Source organism: Onychomys torridus, chromosome 14 (assembly GCF_903995425.1).
Source record: "Onychomys torridus chromosome 14, mOncTor1.1, whole genome shotgun sequence".
Lineage (NCBI taxonomy): Eukaryota > Metazoa > Chordata > Mammalia > Rodentia > Cricetidae > Onychomys > Onychomys torridus.
Genome location: NC_050456.1, coordinates 1,647,456 through 1,659,740, shown reverse-complemented (window position 1 = coordinate 1,659,740; position 12,285 = coordinate 1,647,456).

The following is a 12,285-nucleotide window of genomic DNA, read 5'->3' as shown; positions in this document are numbered from 1 at the left end:
GAAAATGTGTACAAGGGTAGCCTCTCTAAACAAAATAATTCTTTGGAAAAATATCCCCACCACCATGGAATGAGGAATCCCATTGTGCCCTCCTAATTACACAGGAACAGGAATATTAGAGATTTACTAGACACACCTGATCCCAAGGATGAAATGCCTGGAATTCAGATACAGAGCCTGAGGCCATTAAGGGAAAGAGTTCAGTTAATAAATACAGAGACATCAGAATGGTATAGTATAATGTGAAAAGAATAAAACATTGAGACCTTCCCTTTTAGGGGAACAGGCCCATATAGTAAGACTAAGACATTGTAGTGTAGTTGTTATGAATTATTGTGCTGGGAGACCCCTGAGGCTATCCTGCATGTGCAGGGAAACATGCTGGATAGATACAGTGGTAAGATGGGCAGATGCAGACCATGCAGGCATGGCAGCAACAGCCAGTAATTCACAACCGAGATGCTGTATCCACATAGAGAGTTTGTTATAATAGAGAGATGAAGGGAAATATAGGAAAGAGAGAGAAGAAGAGAGAGAGGTCAAGGGTGCTCACCTCATGGGAGGAAAAGTGACAGGAATGGGAGGCGTTTTTTCCTTAGAATGGGGCTCTTATGTCAGGACACAGCAGGTGGGATTTCAAGGGAAAGATCAGAATATTAACATTCCTCCATTTTGATTATTATAAAAAGAGGTGAGTTGTGGGAGCAAGTGGGGAACAAGGGCGCTGAATTCTTGAGGTTACTTCAAACTGACAAGTGGCAAAGTGGGGAGGGGGGAACCAGGAGTTGCTCATGGCAGAAGATCTCAGCATTCTGTCCCTTGAAGGAGCTGAGGAGGCAGGTTGCAGCAGTGGTGTTCCAGGAGCTTGGTGCGGGGGGCACACCAAATCAGGAGCATAGAAGCCATGGCATCTGCTGTTTCTCTGGAGGTCAGGTGGGAACAGCAAATCTGCAAAATATGCTTTGTAGCTAGAGTTTCCCTGCCTGGCCCACAGTCAGGACAAATCTCTCTCACCTGCCAGTTCCATAGCTGCTCAGACCCAACCAAGTAAACACACAGAAACTCATATTGCTTACAAACTGTATGGCCATGGCAGGCTTCTTGCTATCTAGTTCTTAGATCTTAAATTAACCCATTTCTGTTAGTCTATAAGTTGCCATGTGGCTCATGGCTTACCAGTACCTTACATCTTTCTTGTCATGGCGGCAGCTGGCAGTGTCTCTCCACCTTCTTCTTCTCCCAATTCTCCTTTCTCTTAATCCTGCCTATACTTCCTGCCTGGCTACTGACCAGTCAGTGTTTTATTTATACAGAGCAATATCCACAGCAATGCTTAAAAAAATAGGTGGGGTCAGAAATGGGCTCTGGAGATTGTTAATTTTTATCAGATTTTTTGATGCAGTAGCAAAACTTTTCCCAGGAGCCTGTAGGTATCTGTAAGACAGCTGGAATGGATTTACATCATGGCAAAAGGGCTAAAAATCCATTTAAGGACTCTTAAGAACTCTTTGTAGTCAATGTTCCATCAGTTTATCAAAGCTGCATTTATCAGTATTAAAACTATGAACTTCTGGATTTATGTCTGAAACTGGTCTATCCTGTATCGTGAAGTCTATGAATGAGTCATAACTGTATGTAATTAGAGAATATATATATATAGGAATTGGGGGGTTAAAGTGATACCCTAGTCATCAAACATCATCAGATGTGAGAAGGACTAATTTAAGAAGAAGTGAGTCAGATTTCCTATCTTCATGTAAACAAACCAGGACATACTGAGAGCTGTCAATAGTAAAAAGTTACATTACAATGGGTTCTGTGAGTTTATCTGATCTGGTAACAAGGCAAATTATGGCTAGACCTAGTAGTAGCCCTAGGAGAGGGCCCCTGTAAATTTTATATAGAGAACCAAGAAAGCAGCTGAAGCAAACCCTGGTCATCAAATGGAATCAGAGATCCGAGAAGGAAAAATCATATCCCAGTACAGACCAAGAAGCTTTCAAATTTGTTAAAAAGAACAGGGACCAGACCATACCCAGTTAGCCATATGCGGGTCTCCAGGGAAGTATCAGAACAGCATCAATCTTTGACCCATCAGGACCACAAGGTGGGAGTTTTTCCTATGGAAGAGGGACATAGGGAAGACTAAGTTTATTTTATCTAGGCCAAAGGCATGCAATCAATTCCCAATGTCCTGCTGTTTGTCCACAGTCTGGGCTGGGTCCTGGAGGCAGGTGTCACATTTGGGCAACTTGCTCAGAGGTCAGTGTTGCCATAGTTCACATGGAGACATCTTCTTCAGAGACCCTGTGTCACTGTTAGGATCTGGGAGTCTCTGTCTGATATAATAAGATTTTTGAGTCACATTTTAAATGCAGATCTCTGAGCATTTGAGGACTGCCTGTCAACTCCTATTCCCTAAGTCTTCCATATCTTAGCAGCTTCCATAAGGCCAGGACTTCTTCCATAAGGCAAAGAAGAGTGACAGGGGAAGATCCCAGGCCAAATGAGAATAAGAGGAAAGGGGCTTGTGAGTCAGGGTGCAGCCCAACTCTGAGAAAAGGACCTACTGAGAAGAGGAAAAAGACCCTCTTGGTGGGCCAGAAACTCCATCCTGATTGAGTTTATATTTATATATAAATAATAATTTTTAATGTTATTTAATACCTCACTGGTTCTGCATAAAGGCCAAATGTCTTATCTTATTGCAGAACCATTTTAATTAACAAATATCAATGGGCATTAGATAACTAATTGGTCCTGTATGCTGGAGGTTTCTTTTTGACCCAGCATTTCAGCCTGTTCTAGACAGGGAACATGGGACAATGTGTTCTCTTCTGGAATTGCTTCGAACTAGCATTGGGCATTGTTGTCAGGGCTCCCAAAATGATGAAAGGCCAGTCAAAGGCTGGGCAATGGGGCATTTGTCAGAAACATGTGGTTATCTGACCCAGCTGTACAGACAGGGAACAATTACGTTTGGCTGGTCTGGTCTACATCCCATAGACAAGAGTCTCTGCTGGCATCCATGCAGGGAAAGCGCTGCAGGCTGTGTCCACACATGGTGTTTCAGTGTTTCTGCTAGTCTGCTGAAATACAGACTAGAGACGGGAGTTAAAATTTATTAATTTATCTGGAGCCATTTGGTCCATGGTCTTAGTGATTGGAAAAGGGAGGCCAGAAGGAAGAGAAATACTATCCTCAGGAATAGATAAGTGAGGAAAAAATAAAAGTTTTAGATAGATTAGTATTATCAACCAGTACTGAAATCCAAATTGTAGAAAAGCAGGTAATGAGTAACCAAGGAAAATTTAAAATCCTGAGCTTATGACTTAGAATGTATCAGAATTGTATTAATATTAAAATCTGAAATTTAAAATCTTAATATAATGATACCACCTGCATGTGGTTCCACTGATGCCCCAGAGGGGAGCACTTGTGTCTCCAGGCCACGCCCACATGAGTGGCTTCGGAGGAATGAACACCAGACCATGACTGGACCTCTGCCCTGCCCAGACAGCTGGAGCCTAAGAGAGGCAGCTGGGTTATGCCAAGCTAAGGCCAGAGGACTTTTCCTTGGCTAGTGAAACAATACACAGCAAGAGGCAATTCTCTAACCTCCTTCCATACCAACTTCCTGAGGGCCGGGTGCCCCACCCATGCTGCCCTTAGTAAAAATGGTGGTGAGGTCATCTGACCTGCCTGTTTTGACCTTAGCAGTTAGACCATGTAGTTGCCCTTATTTCAGATGTCACTGCCTGATTACATGATTGCCCCTATCAAATATGGTACCTGACCATGTGGGATTTTTTTTTTTTAATAAACTGAGCAGATAAGGAACAGATAAATTGAAGCATTTAAAAGTCAGTCAGAAAGAACTATAGACGGCCACATCAATCATACATTTCCAGTCGCAGATAGGGAATGGACTTTGTGAAAGAAAGATGGAGAAGTAGTAGTGCAGCTGGTTGGAGAGAAGGACCTGGACTGCAGCATGGTACGAGCAGCTGCAGGGGACTGAACCCAAGCCATGGGTCGGCAGCAGTGGTGGGAGTAGGGGGCCATAGGTACATTTTTCCACAATGAGGTATAAGGCCCAAAGGACTGACCTCCGGCATCCCAAAGGGACAGCTAGGGCCAATGATAATAGTGCAAGGTAGCCAATGGACCACTGTTACAAAGGCTTGAATTGAGAGGGCACAGGCTGTCTCCACATGCTGTTGCATAGGGACAGGGGGCCGAAGGGCTATGAGCCAGAAAGACATGTGGTTCCAGAAAGCAAAACAAGACAAATCTGACCTCCAGTGTCCCACAGAGTCAGCAAGGACTAATGAATGGCACAGAATAGCCAGTGGAACATCATAACAAAACCTATGGGCCCTAGAATTGAGTGGGTGCAAGGTGTTTCCATCACATAGAGATGGGGCCAAGGGGCCTAGAGCCTGAAAGACGTGTGGTACCAGTAAGTGCAACGAGATGAATCCTCACTTATGGGAAAATGGCCAGAAGGGAAAGGAGGAATCTTACCAATCTGATAGAGTGAAGAGTCCCTGGCAGTACTCTAGCCTGAAAAATGGAAGGTAGTAATAGATCCCAGAGCTCCTCAGACTGCTGGTGGGCAGGAGAAAGCAGTGGGATTGCCTGGTGACATTGGGCACCAATGTTATGAATTAATGATCAGGGGTTCCCCGAGAGTATCCTGCATGCATGCAGGGAAACATGCTGGGCAAATGCAGTGGCAGGCTGTGCAGATGCACACCATGTGGGCATGGTGGTGGCAGTGGCAGCCAGTAATTCACAACCCAGATGCTGCATCCACATGGCAATGTTATGTTAAAAATGTTGGGAAGGAGTCATACCATAGGAGGTTTATTGAGGAAAGGAGAGAGATAAGGGACAGAGAAGGGGGCAGGGACTGGTACCTGGGGATGAGGAAAAGAACGAGAAAGGAGAGAGAGATGGGAGGTGTACAAGGCCCACCTTTTATAAGGAAACACAGCAAATGCACACAGGAGGTGCTCTTAGTGACTGCAGCTGAGGTATAGCCTGTCAGAACCCTAAGGGCAGGCCAGTACAGATGCTGAAATACTCACATTCCTCCCTTTTGTTTATTACAAAAGCTGAGGAGTTAGAAAAGGGTAGCAGGTGAGGCAGGAATGAGGGTACAGTATTCTTTTCTGCTCGTGTGGGGACATCAATCATCTTTGGGGGATCTGAGAAAACTAGGGTGCTGGCCATGTCCTGGGGTAGCTGGCTGTTTCACTTCACTGTCCAGGCTCTGTGGAACTGTCAAGCACCTCTTGGACCTAGCAAGATGCTATTCAGATAGATCCAAGTAAACTCCCTGGAGCTCATAAGAAATCATGATGAGGTCACCAGCCAAGATGGAGGAGAGCCATGTGGTTGCTGTTAATAGTTACATGCACATGCACACAGAATTAAACAGGAGTTGAGTAAATAGAAAGGGAGAACTGGTGTGTGTTGTGCAAGACAAAGCTGGCTTCTCCATCTCTGATTTGCACACTACAGCAAACAGAACATTTACAGAGAGAGAGAGAGAGCAGACAGACATAAGCAGGTCTTGGAGCAAAGAAAAGGGAAGAAAGTAGAGAATTCTTTCTCAGTTCCCCAACTACCTGGTCCAAAGAATGGTCAATGGGTCTCCAAAAGTTATCCCAGTGGGAGCAAGGAGGTGTATGACACAGTTCCCAAGGATGAGGCAGAGAGAATGGCGCAAGTCATTCAGTGTTCCACCGAGCAAAGAGTGAGGGCCGGGGCAGTAGCTTAAGGAAGTGGGCAAAAGCTGTTCAGTGCGCAGTCACACAAGAACAGGAGCTGAGGGCTAAGAGCCCAACAGAGACACAGCCACCAGGTACCACAACTTTGAGAAAGCCAGAAGGCGAGGAGAGGACTGTGCTTGAGAAATGAAGCATCACATCTAGGGGAATGGTCAGAGGGGGTGGTCCCACCAGAGACCCAATTGTTGGTATTGAATGGAGGACAAAGCTCTTGGTGAATGAGAAAGCAGATTTATTACAAGTGGAAGAGAGTAGATCAGAAAGCAGATCTGTTGCAGGTGAAACAGCAGGTCTGCTGCAAGTGGAGCAGGCAGGTAGGATCCTAGCATAAAGTGGGTACCTCTGGTGGGCCGTGCAAAGGTGTGCCACTAGGAAAACACACCACACACAGTAGAGTTCGTGCTAAAGTTGAGAGAGGGGGAGCACAGTGAAAAAGTGAAAGGCTACATTGGAGTAGGGACTTGAGAAGAGAAAGCCTGAAAGTAAGGTATCTCCTTCTGTCTATGGGATTGCTGCAGAAGTTACAAAGTTCCTGTAAATATAAGGTGCTGGTAAGCGGCCATTTTATGGGACCAAGTCTGACTGCAAAGGTGAATAAGTTAAGCCCTTAAATCAGGTGCTAGATATGGAGGTAGGTGCATTTTCCATCAGTGAGTTAGAGGAAATCCAAGGGCTGGAATCTCTAGAATCAGTGAGGACCAACAAGAAGGCACAAGCTGCTCAGTGGACTGTCATCCAAAAAAGCAGGGGCTGATTGGCTAGGAGCCTGAGTGAGACACAGTCACCTGGTACCAGGACTTTGAGAAAAGCCAGAAGATGAGGACGGTGCTTGAGAGGACAAAGCCTCATTTGTGGGAAATGGCCAGAAGTGGGGGGCGGCTTACCATTTGTCAGTGTTGAATGGAAAGTCCCAGCCATCTGATCCATTAGGTGGAAAAGTATGGCTGGTCCCAGGGTCCCAGCACATTCCAGACTGCCAAGAAAGCCTTCTCAGTCAGGGAACCAACGCTGTATTTAAAAACGATGGGAAGGAGTCACACCATATGAAGGAAAGAGATGACAGGAAAGAGAGAGACAGACAGAAAAAGAGAGAGAGAGAACACCTCATGGGAGGGAAAGTGGAAAAGAGGGAGAGGAAGAGTTTTTCCTTAGAATGAAGCTTTAACATCAGGATGGAGGGTGGTGCCAAGGGGTGGGATTTCAAGGGGTGGGTCAGAATATTAACAATAGTGTCTGGTCTCCAGAAAAAGTCCTTTCTCCAAGGTCAGGCATTTGGATAAGGGCCTCCATTCCCTCCAAGGCTTGAAGAAAGTTGCTGCTTGCTAAAGCAATCATCTTCTTCTCTCTGGCAAGAGGAACTTGTGGCACTTGACAACTAGTGCCTGTTGTCAAGGTCAATGGTAGATTGCTTAACCTCTGAGCTCAAGTCACACCTCAGCTCACATGCCTCTTTTCTCCTCATTAATTCTATGTGTAATAAAAAAATGTATTTTCTTTAAATAAATGCTGCTGGCAGCCATAATGATTTACCCCCTCACGCCATCCCCTGTCTCCACACTTGGGTCTTTGGGACCCAACTGAAGCAGGTCTGCCTGCCTCCACCTCACAAATGCTAAGTGGTACTGGGGATTGAACCCAGGCTTTGTGCATGCTAGGCAAACACTCTACCAATTAAGCTATAACCTCAGCCTCTTTAAACTACCGGCATTCTGTTAGAGAAGCAGAGAATGGACTGAGACAAGCCCCAAAGCTTCAGAGCTTACTGATTCCTCAAGGCAGCCTATTTGGAACTTCAGAAATCCTTATAAGGATTTTTTTGGTTGGAACCTCCAGCTCCCTCCAGCATGGTCTGAGAAGCCCTATATCTCTCTCCAAACCCCACCCTCTCAGAGAATCTCCAACAAAGAAAAGGTACCAAAAAGCCCAGTTCTACATTCTTGATGGCTAGGGATGTAAGGACTAGGTCCTTAGTTATGTCATCAGTCTGCAATAATGTCCCAGCCTAAAAAGTGGGCGGGCCCTCTTGTGTGTTCCTTTTCTTTTTCTGTTCTCTTCCCTCCATGTGGTCTCTCTGTTTCTCTGGTCCTTTCTCTCTCTCTCTCTCTCTCTCTCTCTCTCTCTCTCTCTCTCTCTCCCCCCCCCCCATCTCTCCTGATAAAGCTCTAAAAGGTAACTATGACTCGTGACTTTCCTCCAGCATGCTCCTCCATTGGCATGCCATGGAGCACCACCAATTTAACCAACATTTGGTGCCATTCAGACTTGGATACACCAACTGAGGACCTGCTGACTGCTGCCACTTGCTGCCACCTCCCCCATCCAGCAAGATGGCGAGACCGTAATGTGTACGCATCCCTCACCTCTGCTGGACCGTTGTTATACAGCTACCCTGCTACGGCCATGATTCTTCACAGTGAGTCTGCCATTCTTGTGGCTGTACTCTGAGCTATATTCTTTGCAACAGACACCCCGGGGGTTGTTCTCAGGCAGTGCTGGCAATGGCAGGCATATTTTTGCTTCTGACAAGGAGAAAAATGTCATCTTGGGTCTACCAGGTAGACCAGCTGTAGTGCAGTCACAGCCCTTCCCATCCCTCGATGAAGAGGATGGCAAACTTGAGCTGATTCTTAGATCTTTTTCTACTCTTTGGGGATTCCCAAGATTGGAGTCTGATCCCAGTTTGTTATTTTAATTTTTTATTTCTCTCTCAGCTACAGCCATGAGACAAAGGGGCGGATACATTTACCACCTACATTGGCGGATAGGGGTGGGTACCTGTAAATCCGGCCACATAACAGAGTCACAGAATTTCTGCCAGTGAACTGGCAAATAAAAAGTTACTTTATCTCCAAGCTTTCTGCTAAAGCTCTAAACCCTTCTCCTTCCCCACTTCTGCGTCAGCCATGTGCAACCTTTTCTGTCTGACTTCCGCTGGCAGTAGGCGGGCTCAAATAGGTGGGCTCAAATGGGCGGGCTTGGGTGGCTTCTGAGACTCTCACCCTAACTCACCTTAACTCTACTCACTCATTCTCAAACTGCCTTGAGAAGCACAGATGGGTCTGAAAGTGGCTGAGATCCATACAAATAAGTTTACAGTAGTCAGGATGGCTCCTAAGCCAAAAAATCAGCTTATAGCCTCAAACAAGTCTTCCAAAAGGATCGGTTTATGGTCTGCCTACTGGCAGATCTTCCAAAAGCTGTCCTTAAGCCACCAATCATCAGGAAAAAAAAAATCCAGGACAGGGAGTAAAATCTGTCTCTTGTTCCCCACACCTCCCCGACTAAAACTTAAGCATCTGGAGAGCAAGGCTCCTGACCCCACCAGCAAAAGAGTCATTTGTGGCATTTAAGGTGTGCCAGGGAAGAGATAAAAGCCCAAAAACAAAGTTGCCAAGTGCTGGCACTCGCTGACTCCTAAAAGCTGTTGGATCCCTATTTTAAGTGAGGAAAAGGCCATGGGATAGCAAATGCCCTGCCAGGCCATCAATAGCCTTCAAAAGGGCCACCTAGAAAGACAACCAATCAGCTGACTGCTCCCAGTCACCAAGACGCATGGGTACACCAAGCTGAGACCTCCAACAGACCTAGGCTTGGCTACAGACATGGCAGGGAACCCAGAACACAGGAGGGAAGCGATCTGTTTCTTTCCTTCTGGACACCAGAGCCACTGACTCAGTCCTGGGAGTTTTAGGATGTCACTTCTCCTTTCTGCTGTCTGGTACAGAGGATAGCCTTATTTACCTCACCAGATTTAATTGCACTTTCAGAGTTACTTAATGAGAAAGATTTCCAACTAAGATAAGAGCTCATTGTCTCACTTTAAAGTTACAGCCTGTGTTTCTCATGTGCATACAGACAGGGCCATGATCTTTGCCTTGTTCCTAACTCAAAAAAAAAAAAAAATTCTCATGTACCCTAAGCTCTTCCCAGTTCCCTATTCTAAGTCACTGTTCAGTCAATGATACAGGACCACCACAGAACCGGAGTCCAAAGATCATCAAGTAAGAAACTGTAACAACTAAAAGGTATTTACACCCCCAGACCCAAAAGTGTCTGGGTGCTACAAAAAGACTTTAATGTAAACATCTATTACTATGAGATGCTTTTAACAATTGATCACCTGTCTCCTGGATGCCAAACTAGTAAAGGAAACAGGTGCATTAAAATAATCTGTCTCTGATAAAGCTTAACATGTTTCAAAATCATCTGGACAGGCCAGATCTACCAACATAAAATAAAAATGATTGTTTTCTCTCTAAATTTTTTTTCTATGTCACCAGCATCTTGTCAGACAGAAGGTTCCCAGCCACAGCCAAGTGGGATACATGTCTCCAGAACAAACAGATGACAGACAGTATCCCACAATGCCTGTCTACCTCAGAAGACTCCCCTTCTCCATTCCCTCAAGAGCCATCTGACACCCAAAAAATCAGCTGGAAGCAGTTTTTGAGAGGAACGACACCCCTATTCCCATCTACCTGCTTTTTTATAATAAGTGAAAGTCTGGGATGTAAGGGTTCTGTCCTTAATTACGTCATCATCCTGGGACAAGGGCCAGCCTAAAAGCGGGTGGGCCCTTTGTGTATCCCTCTCTCTTTCTGCTCTCTTCCTGCCATTCAGTCTCTCTGTCTCTCTTCCTCTCTCTCTCTCTCCCTCAATCCCTCTCTTCCTCTGTCTCTCAATAAAGCTCTAAAAAGGTAACCATTGCTTGTGACTTTCCTCCAGCAGCCCCTCCATTGGCATGGCTGCCATAGGTGGTGGCCAGCCACGAGCAGCACCAATTTAACCAACAAGGGTGGCTCCTCCTCTGAAGTTGTCAGCAGGCCAAGTCCCCTCCTAAAGCATTCAGTTTTTGAACATACTTGGGCACAAAACCCAGCTTGTGGTGAATATGTCATCATCCTTTGCCTACAGGCTATATAACCCTGATGTGGATATTGCTTTGTATAAATAAAATGCTGATTGGCCAGTAGCCAGGCAGGAAGTATAGGTGGGTCAAAAGAGAAGAGAATTCTGGGAGGTGGAAGGCTGGATGGGAGAGATATTGCTAGCTGCTGCCATGACAAGGAAGATGTAAGGTACCAGTAAGCCATGAGCCACATGGCAAAGTATAGATTAATAGAAATGGGCTAAATATAAGAGTAAGAGCTAGACAATGGTAGGCCTGAGCTAATGGCCAAACAGCTCTAAATGCTTTAGTTCAGGCATGTGACTTCTTCTACCTCAATATCTGGGACTGGAAAACTCACCTGGGAGTTGCTTTGCTCGAATAAACCTATTCCTTTACTTTTTCAATTCAGCTTGATCTGGTTTACTGCATTGGCGAGAAACCTATTATTGTGTTACAGAAAATCTATAAAATTTACTTACTCATGAGGTGATGTGCATCTTCTCAGAGTTTCTGCCCATTAGTCTTCTTTCTTTCTTTCCCATGGAGTAAAGTATTTGAAGATGGCTATGATATTTCTTTCAAGTCATCTCTTACCAAGTAAGATATCTCATCATCAATACCAATTTTAACATGAGGAAACTATAAATTCTATTACTTTTACCTGAGTATAATCTAATTCCTAACATGGAGTGCCAGAAAAACCAAGAATAATTCTTCAAAGCATGACATAAAAACAGAAATTTCTCCCCATTCTGATATTTCCTTCCACTATAATGAATTAACAGGGTCTGAGTCTCCCATAAGGAACAGAGTCTTATTTACCTCACAGTTTTGGATTTAATGTCCTCCATCAGGACATAGTCCCTTCCAGAGATCACTTGGCTGTGTGACATCGAGAAAACATTGGTCACAGGAAGCAGAATGGGTGAGTCTTGCCATCTGCCAGTCCTTCTTAACATTACTACACTAAGAACCAAACTTTTAAGTCATGAGCACTTGGAGGATTACCTCAAACCATAGCCAAAGCAAGGTCTTGGCTAGGGTTATTGTGGTTGTGATTAAATATCATGGTCAGGAAAGTGATTATTTCACTTATAGTTCATCATCAAAAATGGTGAGGGCATGAACTCAAACAGAGCAGAAACCCAGAGGCAGGAGCTGATACAGAAGCCATGGAGGGGTGCTGCTTACCGGCCTGTTTAACCTGCTTTCTTATAGAACCCAGGACCACCATCCCAGGGGTGGCTCCACCCACAATGTGCTAGGCCTCCCACATCAATCACTAATTTAAAAAATGCCCTAGAAGTTGCCTACAGTCCAATGTTACAGAGGCATCTTCTCAATGGAGGCTCCTTCATCTCTGATAGCTCTAGCTTGTGTCAAGCTGACATAAAACTAGCCAGCACAGCAACTGATCTCCTATCTCAGTCAATTCATCCTCAGAATAGTCTGTTTTTCCATCTGTGAAGTCATATAATGAACATTTTAATAATTACTTTTTGAATTTTAGGCATTGTCCAATAAGAGAAAAGTACTTCTGTGACAATGTATTAAATGATACCCCTTGCCTCCATCACCCTATAACCCACACCTCAA